Source organism: Leopardus geoffroyi, chromosome B3, assembly GCF_018350155.1.
Source record: "Leopardus geoffroyi isolate Oge1 chromosome B3, O.geoffroyi_Oge1_pat1.0, whole genome shotgun sequence".
Taxonomy (NCBI): Eukaryota; Metazoa; Chordata; class Mammalia; order Carnivora; family Felidae; genus Leopardus; species Leopardus geoffroyi.
This window is the reverse complement of record NC_059337.1, coordinates 47,376,742-47,403,941: the sequence shown is the minus strand read 5'-3', so window position 1 is coordinate 47,403,941 and position 27,200 is coordinate 47,376,742. Positions and strand designations below refer to the sequence as shown.

The window sequence follows — 27,200 nt, the reverse complement described above, 5'->3', positions numbered from 1 at the left end:
TGTCATATAAAAATGTCCATGATTTATTTAAACACAGTTATACAGGATGTTCATAAAAGATTTAGTAGTCAAGTATCATTGCTGTGTAACTCGGACAGATTTTCCTTCTGTACAGCTTCTCACGTAGAGATATAAAATTCCGTAAGTTGTTCTGTAAACAAATATAAAAGCAGGTTATCAACAAATAAGATTCATAAATGTGGCATAACCTCTATACTCTATAATTTTATTTTATAAAAGGTTATGATTTTATAACCTCTATAATTTTAATAATAAGGGACTTTGAATATTTTTAGGTGTTTTGCATATCACCAACAACTTGAACATCCTTCAAGCTATTACATCTAAACTCTAGTCTGTGTAGAGATAATGCCAGTTCCCAAGTGTTATGGGCTGAATTGTGCTCCCCCCCCCCAAAATCGATATGTTGAAGTCCTAACCCCCACTACTTTAGAATGTGTATATTCCGAAAATAGGTTCTTGGAGCGCCTGGTGGCTCAGTCGGTTAAGCATCCAACTTCAGCTCAGGTCATAATCTTGCGGTTTGTGAGTTCGAGGCCCACATCCAGCTCTGTGCTGACAGCTTGGAGCCTGGAGCCTGCTTTGGATTCTCTGTCTTCCTCTCTCTGTCCCTCTCCCCAACTTGTTCTCTCTCTCTCTCAAAAATAAATAAAACATTAAAAAAAATAGATTCCTTAAAGAGGTAATTAAATTAAAATGAAGTCACTAGGGTAGGTCCTAATCTAATATGACTGGTGTCTTTATAAGAGGAGGGAAGCTGGACACAGATACATGCATAAAGGGAAGGCCAGGTGAAGACGTGTAGAGAAGATAGCCATCTCCAGAGAGGGGCCTCAGAAGAAAGCAACCCACCAACACCTTGATCACAAACCTATAGCCTCCAGAACTGTGAGAAAATAAATTTCTGTGCTTAAGCCTGTGGTCCTTTGTTATGTACAGCTCTAGTGAACGAATACACTGAGCTATACAGACTAATGGGGAAGAGGCCATAAGGATAGAAGAAGCCAAGATAGCTTCTTGCAATAATAAATCCCTTTTTCCAGAATAATTTGTACCTATCTTCTTAAAGGAGCTATTTGCACTGAAAGAGAGTAATGAATTTTCAAATTTCAAACATGTTCATTTGTTTCTTTGCAACTGTATATGGCCTGAAAGTGACAGGAATTTTTCAAAGAGTCCCCTGTCTTCTAAAGACCGATGGCCTGTGCTAACCAAAGCTGTGCCCAGGCATGGACTCTAGTTTGGGAAGATAAATGAGCAGATACACTTAGTCCCTGTGCCACAGCTGAGCTCCGAGTCAGGCATCAGGAGCTGGAGCAGGTGGCCCTGGGGACTTGGGTAGGGTCAGCCAGATGGCAAAGTGACTTCTAGGGCCCCGAGGCCAGTGTGGCAACTTTGGCAAGGCCACTGAGCAGGGGCTGGGTGGGGGACCCCCGTGGGCAGGCACAAATGCCAAAGCTGGTCAGAGAGGACGGACCATGCAGGGGTGCTTGGTCCCCGTTGGGGTCTCCCACCCAGGACTGGACCAGGGGCCCAATGAGGTGGCATACTGGGCCATGCTCTGATTTGGAGACTGTAGCTAATACTGTTTTAAAACTAAATAGTCGGTGGACTGAAAAGTGCTTTTTCAAAAGTTGGTTTTGTATGGATGGGCTAGATTCTCCTAACACACCACGGCAATTTTCTGGGGGATAAGCTCTTGAAGCTATAGCTCTAGGTTGCCAGGCCAAGGAGAAAAATTATTTTAGAGCTATATTACTTGGCTGTCAGCATTCTGCTGGCATCGCTGTATACACGTATCTGAACTTTTTCTACAATAAAACCTTATTAATTTGAAATCCAAAGAACAAAAAGAAAAACTCTCCAACCCCCCAGTGGATTTTGTATTTACCAGCTTTGGCTTATCTCAACATTTTTTTTTTTTTTTTTTTTTATTAAATAGCAATAAAAAGTGACGCGTTGGTTGAGGACTAGCCGTGGCTTTGAAATGGTCACTATTTTTAATAAAATAAATGGAAATGATGGTATTTTACTGCAATTTAGTGTGATTTAATTAACTCTCACTTGTGTTGGGCCTTAAACCTCCCTGCCCCAATCCAGGAAGTTCTCAGCAAACTGCTCGGATTAGGCATTTCTCAGGACAGTGGGGCCTCTGCTCGATGCACTCCCTTTTCAAACGACCCTGCCATTCTTCTCAAAAGCCTTCTGAAGCTCCCAGACCCCAATCAGAGGTTGCCCTTGAGCCTCAGAGTTCAGGGAATCAGAGAGGGGCCTTGGACAGGTGGAGTGGGCACCAGTCCTGGGCAAGCCACTTCGTTGGCACCTCTGCTTTGGTCAGAGCGGCCCTGCTTCCCTCTGAGTCATGCTTGAAGCTTCTTGGTATTATTTGATATGGAAACAAAAGGTTTCTGTGGCTAAAAATAACTTAGAAAACCACTGATCTGTAAGATAGGATCCATGTTCTTCAGCTTAACAGTCATGACCCAGAACAATGCAGCAAGGTCCACCTCTCTGTTTTTCTCCACTTTTCTCTCAGTCCAAAGCCACTCACCCAGCGGGCCCTGAGAACATCTCTGTGCCTGGACTAGAAGGCTTCTTTTCTCTGTCTTTCTGATTCCCTGGGGTTGAAGGCCCGGTGCAGTTCCCACCCCTCGGAGGTGGCTGTGTGCTCCCTGACTGTCAGCGCTGGAAGGCTCTCTCTCCTTCCACGGGCCCCTGCTCCTCTCCCTGGCCACAGCTGGCCTGACCAGGGGACCCTTCACAGGCCTTCTGTGGCCTGCTGCAGAAGCACGTGGCTGCCAGAAGGGGTGGCATGAAGAAAGGAGACAGGGCCACGGGGGGACTGTGGCTGGTGCTGGGGCAGAAAGGCCGTGTGTCGTCAGGAGCCACTTGTCAGTCAACATTGTGAGGTGGTCAGGATGCAGAGGCCGTGTGTGACCTGATGAAAGTAGTTAACAGATGCAGGAGAGTCAGGGGGGTGGACAGGGGCAGAGAAAGAGGGAGAGAGATTGGCCCTGCTCCTGAGAGCATCCTGGTTCTTGTGTGGGTCCTCAATTGTGAGATCTGCAGGGAGGTCTTGCAGCAAATCTTCCCTCCACTGAAGCCCATTGCAGGAGGGGGGTGGGGGTGGGGGTGGGGGTGGAATTTGTTCCTGCCAACAAAAGAGCTAGTTCACATCTCCTTGGCTGGACTTTGAGCGTCTGGATGTCTCATTCAGCTTTTATTCCGGGCAGCACATGGTGCAGGAACATGGCAGGAGTGTTGTGGGGAAGGATCCAGAACTACCAGCCTGCCTGCCTTGAAAACAGAGCACATTTGAGCTTGACTGTTGAGTGAGCACAGCCCAAGCCTGGGCAGGGACTGGTGGGCATTTTACACCCACTACTAAGAGGGCTATGATTACAGAGATGACAATAATAAGGGTCAGGCAAGGATGTGGAGAATTGGAGCCCTCATACTTTGGTGGGAATTTAAGATGGTGCAGCCTCCGTGGAAAACAGTCTGGCAGTTCCTCAAAAGATGAAACCTAGAGTTGTTACATGAACCAGCAATTCCCGTTTTCTTTTTTTTCCTTCAGAATTTGTTTATTCACACAACCAATGTCAATGTTTGTCCAATACAGTTTCCCTCAATCTGAATTACATCGCGTGGTGTCATTTAACATATTTCTCTGCCTGTGTGTTTCCTGTAAGTCTGTGCTGGAGCTACAGGCTTGAACAGATTCCTGTTCACTTTTTTTGGCAAAGATCCCTCATAGGTGGCTGAGTGTCCTCCCAACAGGAGGCTCATTGTGTCTCGTTGTCTTTCATTTTGCCTTATTAGCCATTGTTGCTGTTGTGCCTAGATCCTTAATTCATCATTCATCGGGACTGCCTGTATTTCTTTTAATTGAGATATAATTCCCATACTATAAAATCCACTATTTTTTAAAGTTTGTTTGTTTATGTGTATTTATTTTGGAGAGAGAGAGAGAGAGAGACAGAGCACGAGCAGGGGAGGGGCAGAGAGAGAGAGAGGGAGACACAGAACCCAAAGCAGGCTCCAGGCTCCGAGCTGTCAGCACAGAGCCAGAAGTGGGGCTTGAATTCACAAACTTCGAGATCATGACCTGAGCTGAAGTCAGATGCTTAACTGACTGGGGTACCCAGACGCCCCAGTTTATTTATTTATTTTGAGAGATAGAGAGGGGGAGCACAACAGCATGAGCAGAGGTGGGGCAGAGAGAGAAAGAGAATCCCAAGCAGGCTCTGCACTGTCAGCGCAGAGCTCGATGTAGGGCTTGATCTCAGGAACTACGAGCTCATGATCTGAGCCCAAATCAAGAGTCAGATGTTTAACTGATTGAGTCACCCAAGTGCCCCTATAATTCACTATTTTAAAGTCTACAATTCAGTGGGGCTTCTATTTAGTATGTTCATAAGTGTATGCAACCATCATCCTTATCTAATTCCAGAACATTTTCATCACCCTGAAAAGAAACCCTGTTCCCATTAGCAGTCACTCCCCATTCTCTCCCATTGCCCCCAGGCCCAGGCAACCACTAACTTCTGTCTCTATGTATTTTCCTCTTCTGCACCTTTCATATAAACAGTCTCATTGGAGGTCTGTTAGGTTAAGTTTTCAAGGTTCATTCATGGTGTAACTTGTATCAGTCCTTCATTTCTTTTTCTTCCCAAGTAATAAACCACCGTATAAACAGACCACATTTTGTTTATCTAGTCATCAGTTGTTGGACATTTGGGTTGTTTCCATCCTTTGGCTTCTATGAATAACAGTGCTGTGCATACTCATGCACAAGTTTTTTGTGTTAAACGTGTTTCCATTTTTCTTGGGTGTATGCTTAGCAGAAACTTTTTAGTTTGATGTAGTTCCACTTACTGGGTTTTGCCTTTATTGCTTGTGATATCCAAAAAGTCATGCCAAGACCAATGTCAAGGTGCTTTTTCCCTAAGTTTTCTTCTAGGAGTGTTATGGTTTCAGATCTTATGTTTAAGGCTTTAATCCATTTTGAGTTAATTTTTGTGAGTGGTGTAAGATAGGCATTCAATTTCATTTTTTTGCATGTGGTTATCCAGTTTCTAACACTATTTATTGAGGAGACTATCCTTTCCCCATTGAGTATTCTTGGCTCCCTTGTCAAATATTAGTTAGCCATATATATATATGAGTTTATTTCTGGGCTTCTAATTCTGTTCCATTGATCTATTTGTCTGTTTTTGTGCCGGTACCATACTGTTCTGTTTCTTTACTATAGCTTTACAATATACTTTGAAATCAGGAAGTGCAATGCCTCCAGCTTTGCTCTTTCTTCTCAGGATTGCTTTGGTTGTTTGGGATCTTTTGTGGTCCCATACAAAATTCCATCCACTGGAATTTTGATGGGGATTTTATTGGATCTCTTCAGGTTTGATAATAGCGTTTTTTTTTGGTTGTGTGTGTGTGTGTGTGTGTGTGTGTGTGTTTTAAGAGTCCTTATCTTTTAGAATTACTGAAATATTTACCAAAAAATAAAACAAAAAAGATGTGATGCTTGGGATTTATTTCCAAATAATCAGGAGAGAGGGAAACGAGTGGCAGTGTGGATAAAATGAGATTGGCCAGAAATAGACAATTGTGGAAACTGTGTGACAGGCATGGGGGTGGGGGTGGGGTCATTATGTATTCCTACTTCTGTGGGTTTGAAATTTTCCATATTTCCCTGTTTGTTATTTCAAAGGAAATAAGAAAGGGGGAAATGAAAGAGAAAAATCACAGGCAAACCAATTGCTGAGGTGGGCTGTCAGGCACATCTCTCAGCTGTGGACTGGACCTGACAGTCTTGCTTTGGCTGATCTGCTGTCTGCACTGAGGCTGACGCATTTCCACTCTCCCATACTGCCTCCCTGCCCCTTGTCCTGTGACTCGTCCCAGGAGGTAGTGCTCTCAGTGGCTGTGGCCATCTAGGCCTGGCCTCACCGCTATTTCCACAGGAAGAAAGCTGGCTTCTGTGGACTAAGGTAAGAGCAAGCGATCACGTGTGGCCTCCGCTGTTGTGGAGCAAGGATTCTAACCCATGGCCCTATGGTCACCAGAGCACTTCAGAAAACAAAGAGCCGAGGTGTATGAGGAGGATGAGGAAAAGGTAGCTGAGAGCTCACTGCAGTGTAGGAAAGGGAGAGGTAATTTCTGAATCAGCAGTTGGGGAAAATTGTGATGAAAGGAGTGACCTGAACCAGAGAACAGATCAATCGTGCAGACCATCTTGAATGTGGAGCTTAACCAGAATCAAAGGGCCCCACAGCGAGGTGTGCTTCTCCTCTGCTCAGAGATGATCCACCTGGGAAATGGCTTGTGCCCCAAGAAAAGATCATTTGTACGCTGGCTGTTTAAGAATGGGGAACACATCTCCCACAGACAACGGACAATGTTAGACGAAGTGTGGGGTTCCCAAGTTCCCCCTCCAAAGTTTATTTATTCAGTTTAAATGTTGAGCATTTGCACCTGAAGTAGCTAAGCCAATGTTAAAGGTTTGGCAAGTTGGATCACACTCAAGTTATACTTGAGGCCAGATGTGTGCCTGCAGCCCGCTGGTGTGTTAGAGGGATTAAGGGGTGGGGGAGCCCTTCTGGATAGGAGACAGAAGTGGTGAGATTCCAGGTGGGTTTGGAGTGGTAGATGCATTTCAGGGGCAGGAGCAACCCCTGGGTCGTTCTTCCTCATTTTTGTTATGGAAATTTCTGAAGTGTGTGTTGAGGCAATTCCCAAATTAGCCTCAAATGAGTCCCAATAAGGAGGGAATGTGAGGAGCAAGGTGAACCTGCCCATCCGAGACAGAAATGAATGTGCTCAGAATGTGATGTGCTGAACTGGCAATCACACCTCCAGGTCTCCATGATGCCTCCAGTCGACCATCCCTGCCCCATGTCCTTTCAGACTCCAGCCCCCTGGCTCCCTGACTGAATTCTCACTTCCACTTTCATCAAAACTGCAGAGGCAGACTGACTCTTATCTTTGCTTTTATTTTTGATGTTCCAAACACAGCTTTCCTCAAGTGATCTTTTCCACCAGGCCTGTCACTTCTTCCTGAAACCAGCATGCAGAATGTTAATACCAGATCCATTAGGCAGGTTAAAAAAAATAGGCCTCTGATGGCTTCCTTATTTCAGGAAACATTGAACTAATTATTTCCACTCAGGAAAATACTGTGTTGGAGCCCATTCCTGCTTCTAGTCCCCAGGTGAACACCAGGAAGAAGCAAATGAAAAGCCGTCTTAGTGCGGATAGATCAAAGGAGGAAAGGAACTAATTTTCCCTGGAATGAAACTTTAATAATTAAAATAAAAAAGAAGATGGGTTTCCTTGACCCTCTTCTATCCACTCCACCACAGCCACACATTCATTTCTCATTTGCTTCTCAGTCATGAGCTGTCCTATACCAGTTATCTATTGCCACAGTAATGCTGTGTAACAAAACGTCCCCAATTTTAACAGCTTAAAACAACGAACATTTATTATTGCTCATATGTCTACAGGTTGGATGGGTGGTTCTGGTGATTTGGGCCAGGTTTGGTTGAACTCAGCTGGGCGTACTCTGTGGCCAGCTGTTTCCGGAGCTGAGGCTAGTGGATTTGGGTAGGATGAGTCGCCTCTACTCCATAGACTAGCCCGTTGTTCTCTTTTCCTCTAGCAGATTGGTCCAGACTTGTTTTCATAATTGAGGCAGGGGTCCTAAGAAAACATTCAGAGCCTCCTGAGGCCTGGACTCTAAATGGCACACAACATTCAAGGGCGCCTGGGTGGCTCAGTCAGTTGAGCGTCCAATTTCTGCTCGAGTCATGACCTCATGGTTCATGGGTTCAAGCCCTGCATCGTGCTCTGTGCTGACAGCTCAGAGCCTGGAGCCTGCTTGGGATTCTGTGTCTCCCTCTCTCTGTCCCTCCCCCACTCAAATACTCTCTCTCTCTCTCTCTCTCTCAAATAAACATTAAAAAACATATTTAAAAAAATTTTTTTAAATGGCACATAACCACTTCTGTTACATTCTGTTGGCCAAAGAAAGTCACAAGGCTAGATCTGATTCAAGAGGAGAAAAAACATACCCCACCTCTTAATGGGAGGAGTTACAAAATCGTGAAGTCAAGGGGTGGATGCAGGGGGGCCGTTAATTGTGGTCATGAATTCCATCAATCTATCAGAAATGCCAACGTGATTTTTCTTTTAACTGTAGACTTAGTCCAATTTCACACATTAGTGAAACTCATTCAGGCTCTACTTCCAGATTTCTAATTCCTGGGGAACTGGGAAAGCAGAGCATGCCAACCTTCTATAATGCTTCTTCGTGTTACAAACATTTCAGGAGCACCAGCTGGGCCAGGTCCCTTGCTCAGTAGGCCCTGGGGAAATACAGGAAAATGACAACCCCTTGACCTTCAAGTGTTCAGCGCAGCAGGAAAATGGCACCGTGAACAGTGAGAGCAAGTGAGAGGCAGCCACTCAGCTCCTGCAGGAATCCCTGAGGAAGTGATATTTGGTCTTGAGAGGTGAATTAGAGTTTTCCAGAAAGAGAAGGAAGGCAGTTTGTTCCAGAGGCCTTGAAGTTGAAAAGATGGTTGTGTTTTTAGGAACACGAGCTGCTTGCAGGGACGTGCAGGCCCCATGCGGTGAGGGGACTTGACCGCCCTCCAATTCAATATAGCGTAGGCCTCTATTGTGAAGGATACGGAAAGCTATTGGAGGGCGGAGGGTGTAAGCTGGACTCATGTGCTCAAGTGAGCTCTTTGGAAGGATCTCTGGGGCAGCAGGGAGGTCAGGGGTTGGGGGCAGCTGAAGACAGGGAGACCAGCTGGAAGATTATTTTCATTTTAAATATATCCTTTCAGGTGAAGTTTCTATGACTGTCCACCTGCAATGGGGACATTCTCTCCAGTGGCTAAACCTTCTCGTCGCTTGCTCAGAATTATGCAAGGCAGTTTGCAGTGGGGGCAGGGTCAGGAGCTTTGTCCTTCTCTGCTCTTGGCCAACTTCATAACAGGTTAGCTTTTAAACTTCTGGTTCATTCCAGACACAACGCCTCTGGCCCTGAGAGAGAATTTGGCCTCCCCGACCCCGCGTAACATTTCCACTTTCTGGGAAACACCCTGTGCTTGATTAGGTGAGGGAGGCATACACAGATCCTTTATGCTCAGGCCTCCCTTCCAAGGCCCCTTGTTTATGCATGAAAGTTCCAGCCTGTGACAAGCACCAAGTGCAGTTTTCTTCTGACACCTCATTCAACCCTCCTGAACTTTCTGAGTCCTAGCCCTTCTCTTGCCAACCAGGTTGTCACACAGTCTCATGGGAAGTGGGTCAGGCAGAATAAATCGTCTCCCAAAGATGTCCATGCCCTGATCCCTGGAACCTGTGAATGTGTCGTTACATGGCAAAGGGGATTTAAGGTTCTGAATCAACTGACCTTAAGATAGGGAAATTATCTTGGATTATCAGGTTGGGCTTGGTGTAATTACTAGGGTCCTAAAAGTGGAAGAGGGGGACAGAAGAGGAGGGCAGAGGAGGGCAGTGTGAGAAGATCTCTGCCTGACGTCACTGGCTTTGCGAGATGGGGAAAGAGGGCCATGAGCCAGGAATGTGGGTCGCCTCTAGAAGCTGAAAAAAGCAAGGACATGGGTTATTCCCTGGATCTTCCAGAAAGGACCACAGCCCTGCCAAATCTTTGATCTTAGGCCAGTGAGACCCACATGGAATTTGTGAACCACAGAACTATAAAATGACGAGTTTGTGTTGTTTTAAGCCACCAAGTTTGTGGTAATTTGTTACAGTGCAATAGGAAACCAACACAGATGTGTGAGTTGACCGTGGTCTCCTTGGTGACAGGGTTTCTGCTGTACCCCCAGCATCTATGTGATGTCATATGCCCAGGACTCAAGAAGTGCTTTGAGAATCGACAGGACTGACTGAGATGAAGGAGTGGGCATCTGGTCCTTCCAGGACCCAAATGGCTGTGTGAGCATGGATGAGTCCCCTCACCTTCCAGTGGCTCAATTTCCATGCCTCTTAAGTAAGGATGTCAGGTTTGATGCCTCTAATGTTTGGGTAACTTTTAAGTTGATTCATGAACATGTCCCTTGACTTCCTTTTCTCTCCCAACAGCCACCACTGGTGAGTCTCCCCCTTACAACTGGTCACACTTGTAAAGTCTAATACCATTAATCTCAAATGCCAAGGTCATTAACTAGTCAGCACCTGAGGCCTTCATCAACTCTGCTCCACCACCCTTTCTGGGGCTCCCTTGTTTTTCATGAGTCCCCTGCCCACAGGCTCAATTGGGAAGTCATGGTAGACATTGTTGCCTAGACCCAGCGCATCCTCCTCACCTTGGGAGGGCACCATGCCCATTCTCAGCCACGAGGTATGTGGCAGGGACTCCTGCTTCACAATTTTGCTCAAGATCAGAGCAGGATACTCCCCCCGGCCCATGGTGATGTTTGCAGCAGAACTTTTAATCTGTATCTCGCATTTCCTCCGAGCAGGGTATGTCCTCTGGGTCCAGCTTCTCCATTCGGTGTTAGGGGCAACTACTGAATCAATGGGAAGAAAATAAGACACTGTGTTATTACCTACTGTAAGAACAGTGTCACAAGTATTGGAAGATATTCATGGCACCATCTATTTTCCTGATCCTCTCACCTTTGTTTTCAGAGAGTCATCCTATATCTAAGTACAGATTCAACTTAGAGGAAATTTTCCTCTAGTAGTGAAGGACTGAACCAAATTGTGGCATGCGACCTCCATGTGATGGTAATACTTGTCATACTCACATGGTTTACGTTTATTTCTTTATTTCTTTATTTTTAGATTACAGATGTTTTATCTTAGAGCAGGAGTTCTCTACTCTAGCCACCCGTTAGAATAGCTCAGAGAGGGGCGCCTGGGTGGCTTAGTTGGTTGAGCATCTGACTTCGGCTCAGGTTATGATGTCACCATTCGTGGGTTCAAGCCCTATGTTGGGCTCTGTGCGTACAGCTCAGAGCCTGAAGCCTGCTTCACATTCTGTGTCCCCATCTCTCTCTGCCCCTCTGATGCTCATGCTCATGCTCTGTCTCTCTCAAAAATAAACTTAAAAAAAAAAAGAAAAAAAAAAAAGAAACACTCAGAGAATGTTTAAAACCTAAGGCTAGACTCCAGAGCCATTGAACCATTGGGTTAAAATCATTTGGTTTAAAAAGTGACTCTACTTTTCCAGGTTCTTCCGACGTGCAATCAGGGTTGAGAACCACTGCCTTAGATGACAGTCATCACTCTTGTTCTTTGCTTTGTTTTTTATAAAATCTAGTTTACTTAATAGTAACTCTAAAGAGCCACAACATCCGTGGGTGCTTGATTGTTATACTAGAAGATGCTTTGTCCTAACTGATGCTGAATTCCATCTTAGTGCCAAATGACACTTTCAGAAAGCCCTGGGATCTCAGCCGTGGGTATTCGGGCCAGCTCTGCATCCCAAATCCTCCAGAAGCGCACAGGTAAGACACTCACGAATTCCCTCCTCTGTCTCTCTTCTAGGAGCCCAAACGGACAAACCCAGGCCTTGGTCCAGGAAAGCTGCTCTCCTCACACATTTGCCGCTCTGACCCATCTCCCCACTTTCTCACTGACTCCTCGTGTTCTCACAACTTGTCGGCCCTGGTGCCTGTGTGAGGTATAATTCTCACCTGCCTCCTCCCTGGGTCCCTGCTTGCCCTGTGGCCCAGACCTCTGGAGCACATCCCTGGCCCAGCCACTGATGCAGCCTTTAATCTCACTGGGTGCTCTTCGTGCGCTCAGCCAGGGAGGCTGCTACCTGCGCAAGTGGCCGTGACACCCATCGTGCAGGAGACAGCACCCCAGGGCTGGGTTTTACGGAGGCCTGATGATCCCAGGAACCCAAGTCCCGGCTGAACTGGCGTTGACCACATGGGCTTAGGCTCTTGGGGACAAGGGCTTCTGGGTCACACCTAGAACACAGGAACGTGCCATGCCAGCATCAGGTCGGCCAACAAATGCAACTCATCTGAAGGGACTGTTAATGACCTCAAGAGCACCTGGAGACAGGTATCTGGATCGCAGCCCAGGATTTAAGGCAGAAGAGTCAGCAATCTGGTCTTTGGTACCAGACCCTGGGCAGGGAGGGGATGCCAGCAGGCACCGTGGTGCCCAGTGTGGCTCTTGCTACCTACACCTCCCCCTGCCCTTGCAACATTCATACACCCTGCAGGCCACACGTGGCTTCCCTGCATCAAAGCAGAGACATTAGCCTCAGCCGATGCCTCCCCTCCATGAGAAAGTCTGACCCCCCTCACCCCCTCTAGGATGCCACAGCTGGGAGCGAATCCAGTCACACAGTATCTCTTTCCTGAGTGAAACCCCCTTGGCTAATTGCTCACAACCCAAAGGAAAAAAAAAATGTTCCACTTTCAAAGAGTGAAACATGCCTCCTTCCAAAGAGTTGCTAACAGCCAGCTGCTAACTAGGTGGCACTTGAAATTCACAGACACCAGTTCCCATAGCAACCTCAGGGAACTATCACAGCCAGCTCCTGATGCAAACTGCTTTAGCAAGGGGTTTTGAGAGAATCCCATATTTTTAAAGTAAGTCTTAAACATAGTTTTTATGTAGACATCAAGAGGTTCCTCAACTGAGGTGCTTTGATGGGAAATTCCTGTAATATTCTTTTTTTTTTTTAATGTTTATTTTTGAGAGAGAGAGAGAGACAGACAGACAGAACATGAGCAGGGGAGGGGCAGAGAGAGGGAGACACAGAGCTGAAGCAGGCTCCAGGCTCTGAGCTGTCAGCACAGAGCCTGACGCGGGGCTCAAACTCACAGACTGGAAGATCATGACCTGAGCTGAATGAAGTCGAAGGCTTAACCACTGAGCCACCCAGGCGCCTCTCCTGTAACTATTCTAATGTGACTACCAATGGCTGGGAGCACAAGGACAGTGGCATAAAGGCAGCCAGACTGCATGCCATGATGAAGGGGGACTTCCTAGACTTAGCATTGTATTTGAAAACCTTTGACAGACTTCCATGCATAATGCTGTTTTGGAAATCTTGCCAAGAATCACAGGAGCCATAGATGCACAATGTCAACACGGGTATGAGCCCTCCAACGGCCTGATTTGCATAGACAGCCCACATCTTGACTCAGCTCCTCTATCCTGCCACCTCAGGGCCTTCTGATGAGAAGAATCCTCCGCTTCCCTTTCTCAGGCACTGCAGTGGATGAGTCCGTTTTCCCCAGGTCCTCTTCTGGGAGGACAGGATGTCTGGCCCTCTAGAGTGGATTCTCCAGGTACAAGGGCTTCTTGAAAAAGTGGGCTGGGATTTCCCTTGAAAAAGGGAAAATACAAAATAAACTAGGATCAGCTCGTGGTGCCAGGAAGGAAGGAAGTCCTCAAAACATGATGGGGACATGTCAAAAGATCACAGGAGCCAACTTGAAAGGGCTCTCAATAGCCAAGTCTGGGCAATTTGAGCAACAAAATAAATAACTATAACAGTAGATCGTGACCCATTGAGTAAAATGAATGTATTTTGCTAAGTGAAAGAAGCCAGATCCCCAAAGCTAGCTACCCCCAAGCTATTACATGAGTTCACTCGTATGACATTCTTGAAAACGCAAAACTATAGAGACAGAAAACAGATCAGTGGTTGCCAGAAATAGGGGGTGTGGGGAGGGGTTAATTACAAAGGGGCAGCATGAGGGAATTTTAGGGTGGGGTATGCAACTGTTCATTTCATGACTGTGGTGATAGCTATGACCCTGTGCCTTTGTCAGATCCCATAGGACTGCAAAGCACATAGAGTGAATTTTACTATATGAAAATTAAAAAAAAATTAAGCAGAATGTGTGTTCCCCAAATAGAACACAGACTGTTACAAATGAACCCCATACAAGTGAATTATATAACCCCACTGAAAGGGGTGGGGAAGAAAAGAACTAACCTAAAAACCTTTGGAAAATAGAATTTTGACTAGATACTAAAAGGCTAAAGACAAAGAAACCGTACATCAATTCTGTACTCCTACTAAATTTCTCTAGGTTAACAATTCTGAAACTACTTTATGTGGAGACGAAGGCTGAACAAATAAGTAAATGTATTGTAGATGTTGACAGCCAGATTTGTCACTGTCAGAGAAAGAAGTTACAAATAAGAGAAGAGGGGAGGCTGGAATGAACCCTGTGGTGTTGGATTGGAATCTGAGAGATCAATATGAATGTGTAAAGATAAGGAAAGACTGAGGAACCATCATAGAGCAGAGGAGGCCAAGGAAACACGACTAAATGCAATGGGGAATCCTAAAGGATCCTGCAGAAGAAAAAGGACATTAGATAATTAGACAATTGGTGTACTTTTAATAAGGTCTGTAGATTATATAGGAGTGTTGTATCCATGTTAATTTCCTGATTTTAAAAAAATGTTTATGTATTTAGAGAGAGGGAGAGAGAGAGAGAGAGAGAGCGAGCATGCAGGGGAGGGGCAGGGAGAGAGGGAGAAAGAGAATTCCAAGCAGGCTCCACACTCAGTGCAGAGCCTGACTTGGGACTCAGTCTTACAAACTGTGAGATGATGGCCTGAGCAGAAATCAAGAGTCAGATGCTTAACTGACTGAGTCACCCAGGCGCCCCTCTATGTCTTTTGTTTCCTTTTCTTCTCTGGTTGCTCTGACTAGAACTTCCAGTACAATGTTGACTAAGGGTTGTGAGAAGAGACATCCTAGCCTTGTTCTTGATCTTAGGGAGAAAGCATCCAGTTTCTCACCATTAAATATGATGATGTGAGCTGTAGGTTTTTTGTATATGTTCTTTACCAAGTTCAGGAAATTTCTATTTCTAGTTTGCTGAGAGTTTTTAATTATGAATGGATATTGGATTTCGTCAAATGCTTTTTCCTAAACAATTGACTTGATTATATAATTTTCTTCTTTAACTTGTTGATGTGATAGACTCGATTGATTTTTAAATGTTGAATTAGGCTTGCATACCTGAAATAATTCCCACTTAGATGTGATGTATAATTTTTTTTAATGTTTATTTTTTAGAGGGAGAGACAGAGCGTGAGTAGGGGAGGGGCAGAGAGAGAGGGAGACACAGAATTCGGAACAGGCTTCAGGCTCTGAGCTGTCAGCACAGAGCCTGATGTGGGGCTAGACCTTGGAAACAGCAAGATCATGACCTGAGCCGAAGTCAGATACTTCATTGACTGAGCCACCCAGGCGTCCCTGTGATGTATAATTCTTTTAATCCAATGCTATATTGATTTGCTAATACTTCGTTGAGGATTTTTCTTTTTTTAAATATTTTTTAAATGTTTATTTATTTTAGAGAGAGACAGAGTATGAACAGGAGAGGGGCACAGAGAGAGACAGAGAGACACAGAATCTGAAGCAGGCTCCAGGCTCTGAGCTGTCAACACAAAACCCAGTGTGGAGCTCAAACCCACAGATGGTGAGATCTGAGCTGAAGTTGGCTCAGAACCTGGAGCCTGCTTCTGATTCTGTGTCTCCTTCTCTCTCTGCCCCTCCCCCAATAGCACCTCTGCCTCTGTCTCTCTCAAAGGAAAATAAACATTTTTTTAAAAATTAAAAAAAATAAAGTAAAACCCGGACTCAAATTTCCCCTCTTTCTTAGTGACTTTTACTAGTCTACAACATCCTAAACATGCACTGATGCTCATATTTGACATTTTCATCAGCCAGAAAATTCTTTTTAAATAAATGTAAATCATCTTTTCTTTTCCTTTTGTCATATATAAGTACACACACACACACACACATAATCAAAACCACAAACAAAATGGTTTTGTGTTTTTCCCCCTACAATCTGGACTTAGGGGCCTATTATTATTGTTACTATTATTATTATTAAAATTGTGGTGAAATCTATAAACATAAAAATCCCCATATACACCATTTTCAATGGCATCGAGTACATCACGCTGCTGTGCAGCCATAACCATCCATTCTCCAGAAAATTTTCACCAAAACACAATGTTCTGAAAACTATCGAGTTTATTAAGTACCTCTCATTCAAGCAGAACAACTAAAGAAAGAAATATAGACTGAGCAATATGGACACTCGCAGCTGCTACATTTCAGAAGCAGTAAAGTATCCCCCTTTGAAAAATCTTTTCCCATTTTATCATTCCTTGCAAGTCCTTGCAAATTCCTTGCTTTATGAAAACAAAATTTAAAATAGAAAACAAATACTTTGTCCCTGCTGGCACATAACAACCAAAGTTTATAACAAGGTAACCGTTTTATAGCCCTCCAAGCTCGTTAAAACTTCATTCTTCCTCTTGTGTTCTATCTTTTGGACAGGTATATAATTAAGATAGATGGTGTGTGTGATCCTAAGAGCTCCCTTATCAGAGAATGTTCTGGCCCAATTCAGTTTGTTATATTATACTGTTGTTTTTTTTTAAGTCCCTTAGTATTATACTTCTTAGCTGTCTACATAGTATCAAATGTAAGTCATTTTCCTTCCTATAATGTTTTCAACCTTTGTTGTATCCATTAAGGAAGTTATAATTCTGAGAGGTCTGAATTTTACTGCTGACTGGATAGATCTTTATCTGGTATATATATAAGTGTGAGTTTTAAGGCAGTGAAGCAGGACTTGAACTATGTTTGTGATAGTTATATTTCACTTCTATATATTTTTTGAAGATTTTATATTATTTTTTAAAAAATTTAATGTGTATTTATTTTTGAGAGAAAGAGAGAGAGGCAACAGAGGAGGGGCAGAGGGAGAGGGGACAGAGGATCCAAAGCAGGCTCCGGGATCACAGTAGAAAGTCCAATGTGGGGCTCAAACTTACAAACTGTGAGATCACAGCCTAAGTCAAAGGCAAACGCTTATCACACTGAGCCACCCAGGTGCCCCATCACTTATTCTATATTTTCTAAAAACTTTGTAATCCTTTGAAAATATACCAGGCCATCTTATTAGAGAATGGTATCTAGAGTTCTACCTCCTTGGGGCTTAAGAGTGTTCGAGAATATTCCAAGTTTGGAAAGAAGCATCCAGGATCAGGAGAAGGGGAGTATGTGAAATATCTGGCATGAGTAGCCATCCCCCTCTTGAGTGGTCACCAGGCAAAGGGCTGACTGTGGAGGAAGGGAAGCCTTGCCCAGGAAGGGAGAGCTGGCATAGTCTGTGGGCCAGCATGGCAGCTCCCACAGTGCTCTTCAAGTCCCTTGAAGTGGCCCTTACGTCTATTTTTTTTTTTTTCATTCTTGTTTGAATGGTTTCTTCACATCTGCTCCCCCACCCCCCAGTTAGCCTCCTCTCCTCTAGTCTAGAATAATATTTTCTATTCCTCCAGAGCAAATCCCACAGTTAAGCCCTGTATTTCCCAAACTTTTAGTCTGAGCCTAAAGACCCCCAAGTCCAAAGGCATTTGAAAACTACCACTCTGAATTCCTTTCTTGTCTGCCTCCCACCCTGTCACATCTCACCCTCAAGGCAATAGCCAAACAACAGGGGCTTGAAAAGGGGAGGTACAGCTACAGAGAACAGACAGGAAAGGGCTTATTTTCATTAATATTTCAAACACATTGTCCCACTGTGATGAAATTTTGTTGGGGTACCTGGCTGGCTCAGTTGGTAGAGCAGGTGACTCTCGATCTCTGGGTCATGAGTTCAAGCCCCATGTTGGGCCTAGAGCTTACTTTAAAAAAAAAGAGGGGCGCCTGGGTGGCTCAGTCGGTTAAGCGTCCAACTTCAGCCAGGTCACGATCTCGCGGTCCGTGAGTTCGAGCCCCGCGTCAGGCTCTGGGCTGATGGCTCGGAGCCTGGAACCTGTTTCCGATTCTTTGTCTCCCTCTCTCTCTGCCCCTCCCCCGTTCATGCTCTGTCTCTCTCTGTCCCAAAAATAAATAAACGTTAAAAAAAAATTAAAAAAAATAAATAAATAAAAATAAAAAAAAATAAAAAAAAAAGAAAAAGGAAAAGAAGTAGATTTTGTCTGATAGAAATAAAATATAGTCAGTTTCTCTACTGGGAAAATTGATCTGCAGAATAGTGGTCCCTCTCCAGCCTCAAAGGACAGTCTCTTAAAAATTTTTTTTAGAAAAAAAAAAAAGAAAAGAATTTGCTAGTGAGAAACTTAAGGTCCTTACAAGGAAAATATTATTAGAACCTAAAAAAAATGTTTTTAATGTTTATTTTTGAGAGAGAGAGAGACACACACATACAGAACATGAGCAGGGGAGGGGTAGAGGGAGAGGGAGACACTGAATCTGAAGCAGGCTCCAGGCTCTGAGCTGTCAGCACAGAGCCGGATGTGGGGCTCGAACATATGAGCCAGGAGATCATGACCCGAGGCGAAGTCAGATGTTTAACCGACTAAGCCACCCAGGTGACCCTATTAGAACTTTTAAAAATGCCAAAAACAGGGTGCCTCGGCCCACCTCTAGAGACTGATTTAATTGGGCTGGCATGAAGTTCCAAAAAAAGCTAATTTTTTTTTTTTAATTTTTTTTTTTCAACGTTTATTTATTTTTGGGACAGAGAGAGACAGAGCATGAACGGGGGAGGGGCAGAGAGAGAGGGAGACAAAGAATCGGAAACAGGCTCCAGGCTCCGAGCCATCGGCCCAGAGCCTGACGCGGGGCTCGAACTCACGGACCGCGAGATCGTGACCTGGCTGAAGTCGGACGCTTAACCGACTGCGCCACCCAGGCGCCCCCAAAAAAAGCTAATTTTTAAAGTTCTCCATGTAGTCAGTGTAGGGCAGGGACCCTCTACGTATAAACAGGCAGACTCATTCATTAGACAATGAATGAACCTGCCCAGGCCCACAATGCTTTCAGAAATCCACAGAAATGTTTAATTTCTTTTAAAATTAGAAGGAAAAAAAAAAAAAACATTTAGATGAAAGAACATGTTTCACTATGTGATATTAACATACTTTACTTTATACCAATGCATTTGTAAAACATAATTTTTAATATTTTTTTGGAAGAAGGAACCCACAATACCAAAGTGTCCAGGGAACACAGGAGACCACATAGTACTATAGTAAAGGAACCAGTGTGTCAGGATACATCTTTGAATATCCCTAAATATAATTATTCTGTTCACATTAAAATACATCAGTAATGTTTAGATCTTGCATTGGCAGTAGTGATATCTAAATTTCCTTTCTCATGACCTGTCCTCTATGGATGGTTCACGGTGGTCTCTACCCCATTTCAGTGAGCCAGATGTCAATGTTGCTGCTTTGCCAATGATACCCTAAGAGGCATTTTTGAGTGTCTAGTCTTTTATTCAACATCCAATGCCATGTTCAATTTGGAGCCACTGACCAGGTCCCTGTAGATTTAGAGACGGAGTGGATTGGAGGCCTTGGAGAAAAAGAAGCTTTGGCCCTAAGTGAGAGGCCCGAGGTGACTCTTGTCCCCACCGGTGTAGGGGCTCTCTAAGCTGGCTGTGCTGGCCCCTGATGCCCAGCTCAGCTCTTGCCTGGCCTCTCCTGTGGGCAGAGCTTCCTAAGGCTGAGTTATAGCAACCTCTGCTGCCCCTTTCCCTTCTTTCCAAGCCCACATGCAAAACTTAAAAGTCATCTTCATTGTGTTGGCACAAATTCTGGAAATCTCATGGTGAGGGAAAGGCCTATGGATATCAATGTCCATGTCCTTATATTTCATGGAAGGGACTCGGGGCTGGGAAGGACCGAGGTAGCAGGCATGTAGAGATAACTTCATGCTGGGTTCCACTGGCACGGGCCGGGCTCAGAGGACGTGGTCCCCTGTGAGGCCTGGGTATGAGACTAAAGCACACAGTGGGGAAACTGCCCCAAATCACCCATCTGGAAACTCCCTGTGGTTGCCCAGGCGCTGAGGTCCTTTAGGCTTCCTGCAGGGAGCTGGAGATGCGAAAGCCAACTCTGCTCTGAAATGAGGGAAGGAAGGGGTGGGATGCTTCCTTAGATGCCTTCCAGTTTGACTGTCCTGTGCTTCTCCAGCAAAGCTCTGGTTCTGACAGACCCGGAGTCGTGGACACGCTCCTCCACCTGTTTATTAAGGACTTGGTCTTGGGCAAGTTGTGTAGCTTTTCTGAGCCCCAACTGCCTCATCTGGAAAATGAGGATAAGAGCATCTACCTCACCAGGTTGTTCGGACATTTAAATGTTACACTTACAGTTCCTCAGGCTGCTGCAGAATCCAAGTTCCTGCTGCGGCCACAGTCTCCTTGACCTCAGGACTGTATGCAGAGGGCATTGCCGGTCTGTGGACCACTCACAAGCCCTATGGTAATTCCTTACACCTACGTTCTAGAAAAAGAAATTGTATCTACTTAAGATAACCTAAATTCTAGTTTTCATTATGTTATTTTTTCTTTAGACATATCCGGACACATGCATTCTGGAAGGAGAACTCCCTTGATTGAGAGCTTTGGCAATCCTAAATGAACAAAAACACAACATTTAAAAACATCTGATCTGCTGTCTCAGGTGTCATCTTTGCCCAGTTGCTCTGAGAATGTGACCCTCAAGGTGGCTTAGATGATCTATGATCAAGTAATTCAACACCCTGCAAATGATTAATTAGTTTGCTACAGAGAAAATATGGCCCACAGAGTCAAAATTAAAAAAAAAAAAAAAAATTGGGAGGGGCTGAGCCTGGGTGTTCAGTCAGTTAAGTCAGTTAAGGTGACTCTTGATATGATATTGGCTCAGGTCATGATCTCTCGGTTGTGAGATCAAACCCTGTGTTGGGCTCTGTGCTGACAACATGGAGCCTGCTTGGGATTATCTCTCTCTCTCTCTCTCTGCCCTCCCCCACTCATTCTCTCTCTCTCTCTCTCTCTCTCTCTCTTTCTCTCTCTCTCTTTCTCCCTCAAAATAAGTAAACATTAAAAAAGACTTTGGCTAAAGTGTGGTGGAAAGGCAAACTTTTATATCCTAGAGTTGTTTCGACATAGCCAGGGACACTTTGGGGATAATATTTAACAATGCATCTTCACCGAATTAGTATCAGCGGAGTTGGAATAACCGAGGAGACAGGGATTGTGAACCTTTCCTGCTCCTTAATAATCCCTCCCTCATCTGATCTGCTGAGCTCTGTCACTCCCACTCTTGTTCTTCAGCTTCTAAGCAGGAATGACAAGCTTCTAGAAATTCCAGCCTACTTGGGCCCAACAGATCTACAAAACGTACATAAAATACTTTGGACTCTGCTGGATCCCTCTAATCTTGCTATTTATTCCTTCTGGATTTTTTAAAAAAAATTTTTGTTGTGCACATTGAAGCACCTGTGGGAAAAATTCGTGGTCCTCTTAGAGCAAGTCCTGAAGGGCAGCATGGAATCAACTTACACATGTTTCATTTTTTTTTCCTCCTCCTCTTTTGACATTTTCACCTGATAGGGATGTCCTACCTTTAAAGCGAATAAAAAATCAAGTGACTTTAGGGGCATCTGGGTGGCTCAATTGGTTAAGCGTCCGACTTCAGCTCAGGTTATGATCTCATGGTTCACGAGTTCGAGCCCCACGTTGGGCTCTGTGCTGACAGCTCAGAGCGTGGAGCCTGCGTTGGATTTTGTGTTGTGTCTCCCTCTCTGTCTGCCCCTCCTCTGCCCAATCTCTGTCTCTCTCTCTCTCAAATAAATAAAACATTAAAAAATTAAAAAAAAAATAAAGTGACTTTCTTAATCCTCCTGTCTCCCACAGAATAAGAACGTATTAATGGCACACTAGCTTCATTACCTTCCTCCACACTATACACAGACACATTTGTTTTTCTGAAGGCTAATTAGGATCTTTAAATAGTAATTAGACTCCACCTCTTCCCCATGGGGTGCATGAATATCACCTCCCTTTAGAGACCTTGGGATACAGGCCACAGAGATATTAAGTTACTAGTCCAAGGCCACGGGGCAAGTTTTGTTAGAATTCAGATGGGCTTGGCTATTCCCTGGTCTGGCCACAAATTGATGTACTCAGAACCTGTTTTCAGTGGCATTTCCTGATGGTTATGGCTGGGTGTAGTGACAAGCATGTGTTTATTAATTCATTCATCAATCAGTTACTGAACACCTGTTGTGTGCTAGTGGCTGGAGACTCAATGAGGGATCTGGCCCTCTCCGTACAGTTAAGGAGCTCTCCATGTATGGGGGGGGGGGGGTGGTGGAGTGAATTATAATTAAATAGGTGCTGTGATAAAACTCTGCAAGGCAAGGGGAGAACAGAAGAGGAAGGGCTTGAGCTAAACCTTTAAAGATAAAGAGCCAGAGGGAAGGGCACTCCAGGTCAAGGAACCTTGTGAGAGCAGGCCCACGGTGTCGGGGTGGGGTGGGCACGGGCACGATCCTCTTGTTGAGTTCTCTGGCAATGTGGGCCAGTGCATGTGGGGCTTTCCACACCTTGCCAAGGGGTTACATTTTTTTTTTTCTGTGGGCTGAAGGAGGACCTAGCAAGTTTGCCTGCCCAAGGGACTCTAGAACTTCAAACAGAAACTTGTTTGGTGTATTAAGTACCTTCCTCTTGCACCTGCAAGAATGAATACTTTGAAAAGTGAATAGTTTGAGGCAGACATTCTTAACCTCATGTGGGAAGGGTGGATGGTCTAGCAATGAGATAGGGCACCCAAGCAACAGCCTCTCCTCTGCTCTGGCTCAGAGCCAGGCCTTGCTGGAGAGGGCACAATAGGTCTCACTGGATGGCAGAGAAGTCACTGTGGTGTCAGGCCAGTGGAATTCGCTAGAAGTCTGACCTTTAGGGTTCAAGGGGGAGTCTCTCCACTATGAGACAGCTTGGGGGTGATGAAGTGGGGGATAGTACCAAGAGAAGCTGCCATAGTTGTAGGAGGCAGGTCCTGAGGAGCCATGCGCACTGTGAGAACTGTAGCTGCTGGGATAATTCTACACAGACTCAGGGTCACTAAGTGCTGATAGCTGCCCACCTTGACGGAACGCTTTTGCCCCAGGGAGCTGGGGTGGGGAGTGTAGCCCCCTAGGGACAGCCCTTGACAGACCTCTGGGAAAATACTCCAGCTCCTCCCATCCCCTCTGACCTTCAAGTTGTCAGTTCTGGGGGTGGGGGGTGGGGGAGACATCGAGCTGCTTCCTAAGAGGTACCATTGCACATGGTGCCAGGCTCAACAACACACCCCAATGGGGGCTTCCTCCTTCCCTGTCTCACTCTTCTTTCTCCCTCGCTCTGCTTCTAGGGATCCCCTCTGGAATAACCACTTGACCTATGTCCAGTCTCAGGCTCCATTTCCAGGGCCACCCAAACTATGGCAGTCTCTTCCAAAGGCTCCAGCAGGAAGTCTCTCTCCTCCTCTCCTTTCCAACCTCGCTTTCTTCCCAAGCAGGGTTTCTCCACCTCAACCAAATAAACCACTTCACTCTTTTCTGCTTTATTCATTTCCTCCTGTTCCCTGTCTTGTGTCTAATGTCACCTTCTACCAATGCCCTTTTGTGCTCCCTTTATTACTCACACTCACTATATCCTCCAAGTGAGAGCCACAGGAAGCGTTCCACAGGGAGCTTCCCTCCCATGGCCCTTCCTGTGTTGCACATCACTACTATTATGTTGTTCATACCACAGCATTTCTCTGAATATTTCTGCATCACGTTTTCCTTGTACACAAAATTTGGTGGAGAAAAGAGGTGATGTGTCTTTACTCTTCCTCCTGAAAATTTCTCTTCTGGCAAGTTGCTGCAATTGACAAAAACAACAACAAAAACAAAAACAAAAAACCTAAACAAAATCCTAAAAAAACCCACCACCACCACCAACCAAAAACCAAAAACATCTCTTTCTATAGGCTCAATAGCAACAGTCAAGGGAGAGAGACTTACATTGAATAAAAATAAAGGAAGGATGCTTTTCAAAATTTCTGAAGCTTTGTCTGGAGAGAAATGTTTGCTTTTGGTTGAGGCTGAAGAAGCTTGAGCACGCACCCTGATAACAGCGCATCAAAAGCAAATTCTCTGATAAACTAATCTCTACCCTGCCTCTCTCCTTGCCCCCAAAGGCTCCCCTTATTTTCCTTATCAGGAAAATATTTGCCTCGAAGTGGGGGGGGGGGTGCAATTGCTGATTAATGCTTTTTAGACTCTTAACAAATATTTACTGAACACATGCTTTCTATAGTTCCTTGTGTAAGGATCTAGGGAAGAAGTAAGATTAGTGAGGTTGCGCACCACCACCCTTTCATTCATGAACCACTCACCCATCGGTAACCATCCAAGACTTCCCTGGGTCTTCCTGACAGCTCTCACTGCCTTAGCTGGTACCCTCAGCCTCCTCTGCCCTAAGTGAGGGCACTTCACTCTTCTCTCCCTGCACCTGGTCTGGCCCTTACTCCGCTTCACCCTCCACCTGGACGCTGCTCACCTCTGGCCTTCCCATCCCCACCCCCTGCTGCCTGCAGGCATATTTCTGTTGAAAAGCGCCATCATTACCCCACAGCCAAGGAACCTTTAACAGCTCTCATAGAAAACCATTCTTATTTCTAGTGCTCCAAGCCACAGGCATGGAAATCTCCGTTTGTTGGAGTTTTGTCTTTGCCTTTTCCAGTCCCTCACTGCACGTACCTGGTTCCCAAGTCCTTTGGGTTCTTCTTGGGGAGTGTCTTTCTTCCCAGTCCTGTCCTGCTGCAAACCCTCCTCATTGTTTTGCTGGTTCCTCCCAGGCTGCAGGTTTCTGCCATTCGGGGTCTCCAGGACCATTTAAATGCCTTCCCTCCATAGGGTGCAAGTTCTCTTCTAACCATTTTGCAGTGTCCAAACACTGTTTGCTTAACTTGAGCCCCCTTACTTTGGTATTTGATGCCTTTTCAAAGGCATCTGTCTGGCCCCGTTCCCCTTTCTAATATGTGTACAACATGATGATTCGATATTTGTATTGTGAGATGATCACCACAATATGTCTAGTTAACATCCAGCTTTAAAGACTTTTGTGTGTGTGGTGAGAACTTTTAAGATTTAGTCTTTTGGCAACTCTCAAATATGCAGTACAGTATTAACTATAGTCACCATGCTGTACCTTACATCCGCATGACTTATATAATAACTAGATGCTTGCACCTTTTGATTCCTTTCAATCATTTTACTGCCCCCCACCCCCCATCTCTGGCAACCATCAATCTGTTCTCTGTGTCCATGAGCTCCTTTTGTTTTTTTTTTTAGATTCCACACATAAGTGAGATCATATGGTAGTGTCTTTCTCGGACTTATTTCACTTAGCATAATGCCCTCAAGCACCGTGCACGTCATTGCAAATGGCAAGGTTTCCTCCTTTTTTTTTTTTTTATGGCTGAAATAAAATTCATATATATATATAATTTATTCATATATACATTTGTATATGTTATATATATATGTCACATTGTCTCGATCTATTCATCCATTGATGGACACTTAGGTTGCTTCCATATCTTGGCTATTATAAATAATGCTACAATAAACAGGGGTGCATATATCTTTTGAGTTAGTGTTTTTCATTTTCTTCAGATAAATACCCAAAAGTGGAATTGTTGGATCATATGGTAATTCTTTTCATAAATTTTTGTAGAACTGCCATATTGTTTTTTTATAATGGTTGTACCACTTTACATTCCCAACTGCACAAGCGTTCTCTTTTCACTACATCTGCACCAACACTTTGTTTCTTGTCTTTTTGAGAGTAGCTGTTCTGACAGGTATGAGGTGATATCTCATCGTGGTTTTGATTTGCATTTCTCTGATGCCGTTTGCATACTGATGTTGAGCATCTTTTCGTGTATCTGTTGGCCATCTGTAAGTCTTCTTTGAAAAAATCAGAGCAGATCCTCTGCTCATTTTTAAATCAGCTTTTTTGTTTTTTTTTTTTTTTGTTATTGCATTGTAGGAGTTCTTTATATAGTTTGGATATGAATCCCTTATCAGGTACATAGTTGGCAAATACATTTTTTCCATTCAGTATTACTATTTAATGGCTTTTATATTGTTACTTGAAATTATTGAGTTTTCGAGTGTCTATTTCATTCGGTATGTCAGCAACTGTTCACTTATTAAGTACCAGTTGTGTGACATTTCCATGTTTTCTCAGGCAACCTTCCCAACCTGGCGGGCTAGGTATATCCCGCTCTTCATTTCACATTTGGTCTCAAGCTCTCACAGCTGGTCAGGGGCATCCTGACGTTTCCCCCGAATGGGCCAAAACTCGATGCTAGAAATCTAGTTTCCAATCCCAGTCTTACTACCATCAGCTGTGTGACCTGGGTACCTCACCCCCCTGCCTCGCTGGCAGGGACAGACTTTTATTATTGTTAGTTTGTAAGCGGCACCTATCTGATCCCCCTCCACCAGTGTCTAGACATACTAGGTGCTCAATTAATGTTTGTTGAGTTGATTGTGATGGAAGAAAGGTTACACTTTAAAGTTTCTGCTCAGTTGGGGTCGAAGTGCTGCAGGGAAGGGCAAAGCGAAAACTGGGCTCCAGGCCCCCGAGTTAGAGACAGGCCGGGGTGGGGGGCTGCGAAACCCGGAATTTGGGAAGCTGGAGGCTCGGAGAGAAAGACACCCGGCAGGGGTGGAGGGGAGGTGGGAGGACATTCCGATCCCGGGCAAGGTGAGGACAAAGCGTCGCAGGAGAGGGGTGTGAGGCGTGAGGTGCGGCGGGACGAGGTGCCGGCGCGGGACGGCTCGTGCGGCCAGCTGGATGAGGGTGCAGAAGGGCGGTGGGCGGCGCGAGGGGCCGAGGCGGGGCGGGCAGCGAGGGGCGAGCCCGCCCGCGGCCGCCCGGGCGGATCTCGCCCCCGCGCGGCCCCCTGCCCCTCCTCCCCGGAGGGCGGGGCGGGCTCGCCCGGCCTCCTGGCGGCGCCGCGGCTCCTGCACTTGGGCCGGGCTCTGCTGGCTGCGGCGCGAGCGGGACCCGGGCGGCGGTGAGTGAGGCGGGAGCGGGCGCGGGTCCGGGGCAGAGGCGTCTCCGAGGCGGCGGGGCCGGAGCGGCTGGGGCTCCGCCAGGTGCTCGGGGGCGCGTCCGCCCTGCGGGCCGGGGCCCGTGCAGCGCCCGCCGCCAGGCGCGCGGGGGCCGGGGCTGGAAGGTGCGCTCGCGGCTCCAGCCCGCCGCGCGGCCGGCCGCCGTGCGGAACATATGGTGGGGACTCCTGAGGGGAGCGGCGTCGGGGCTGGGGCAGGGCCTCGGGGCCTCCCCGCAGAGGAAGAGGGA

The 27,200-nt window shown here is 45.6% G+C and overlaps 1 protein-coding gene, 1 long non-coding RNA gene and 1 other non-coding gene across 7 annotated transcripts in view; 2 read left to right on the top strand and 1 right to left on the bottom strand.

Annotated features, from left to right (window-relative positions):
* On the bottom strand, positions 1-2,862 carry LOC123582168. The gene is made up of 2 exons (XR_006704258.1): positions 2,573-2,862; positions 1-151 (listed from the first exon to the last, which is right to left on the bottom strand). It is a non-coding gene; the product is annotated as an uncharacterized LOC123582168 (long non-coding RNA).
* Positions 2,863-17,624: 14,762 nt separating this feature from the next.
* TRNAE-CUC lies at positions 17,625-17,697 on the top strand. The gene has a single exon. It is a non-coding gene; the product is annotated as a tRNA-Glu (tRNA).
* Positions 17,698-26,796: 9,099 nt separating this feature from the next.
* Positions 26,797-27,200, top strand: part of CGNL1 (cingulin like 1) — a 160,027-nt gene continuing 159,623 nt past the window's right edge. For 4 of the 5 annotated variants that reach the window (XM_045449615.1, XM_045449617.1, XM_045449614.1 and 1 more), the window contains exon 1: positions 26,798-26,913. The gene's annotated coding sequence lies outside the window, so the exon portion shown is untranslated. Of the gene's footprint in view, positions 26,914-27,200 lie in introns of all 5 variants that reach the window. The other variant, XM_045449616.1, reaches the window with a different exon arrangement.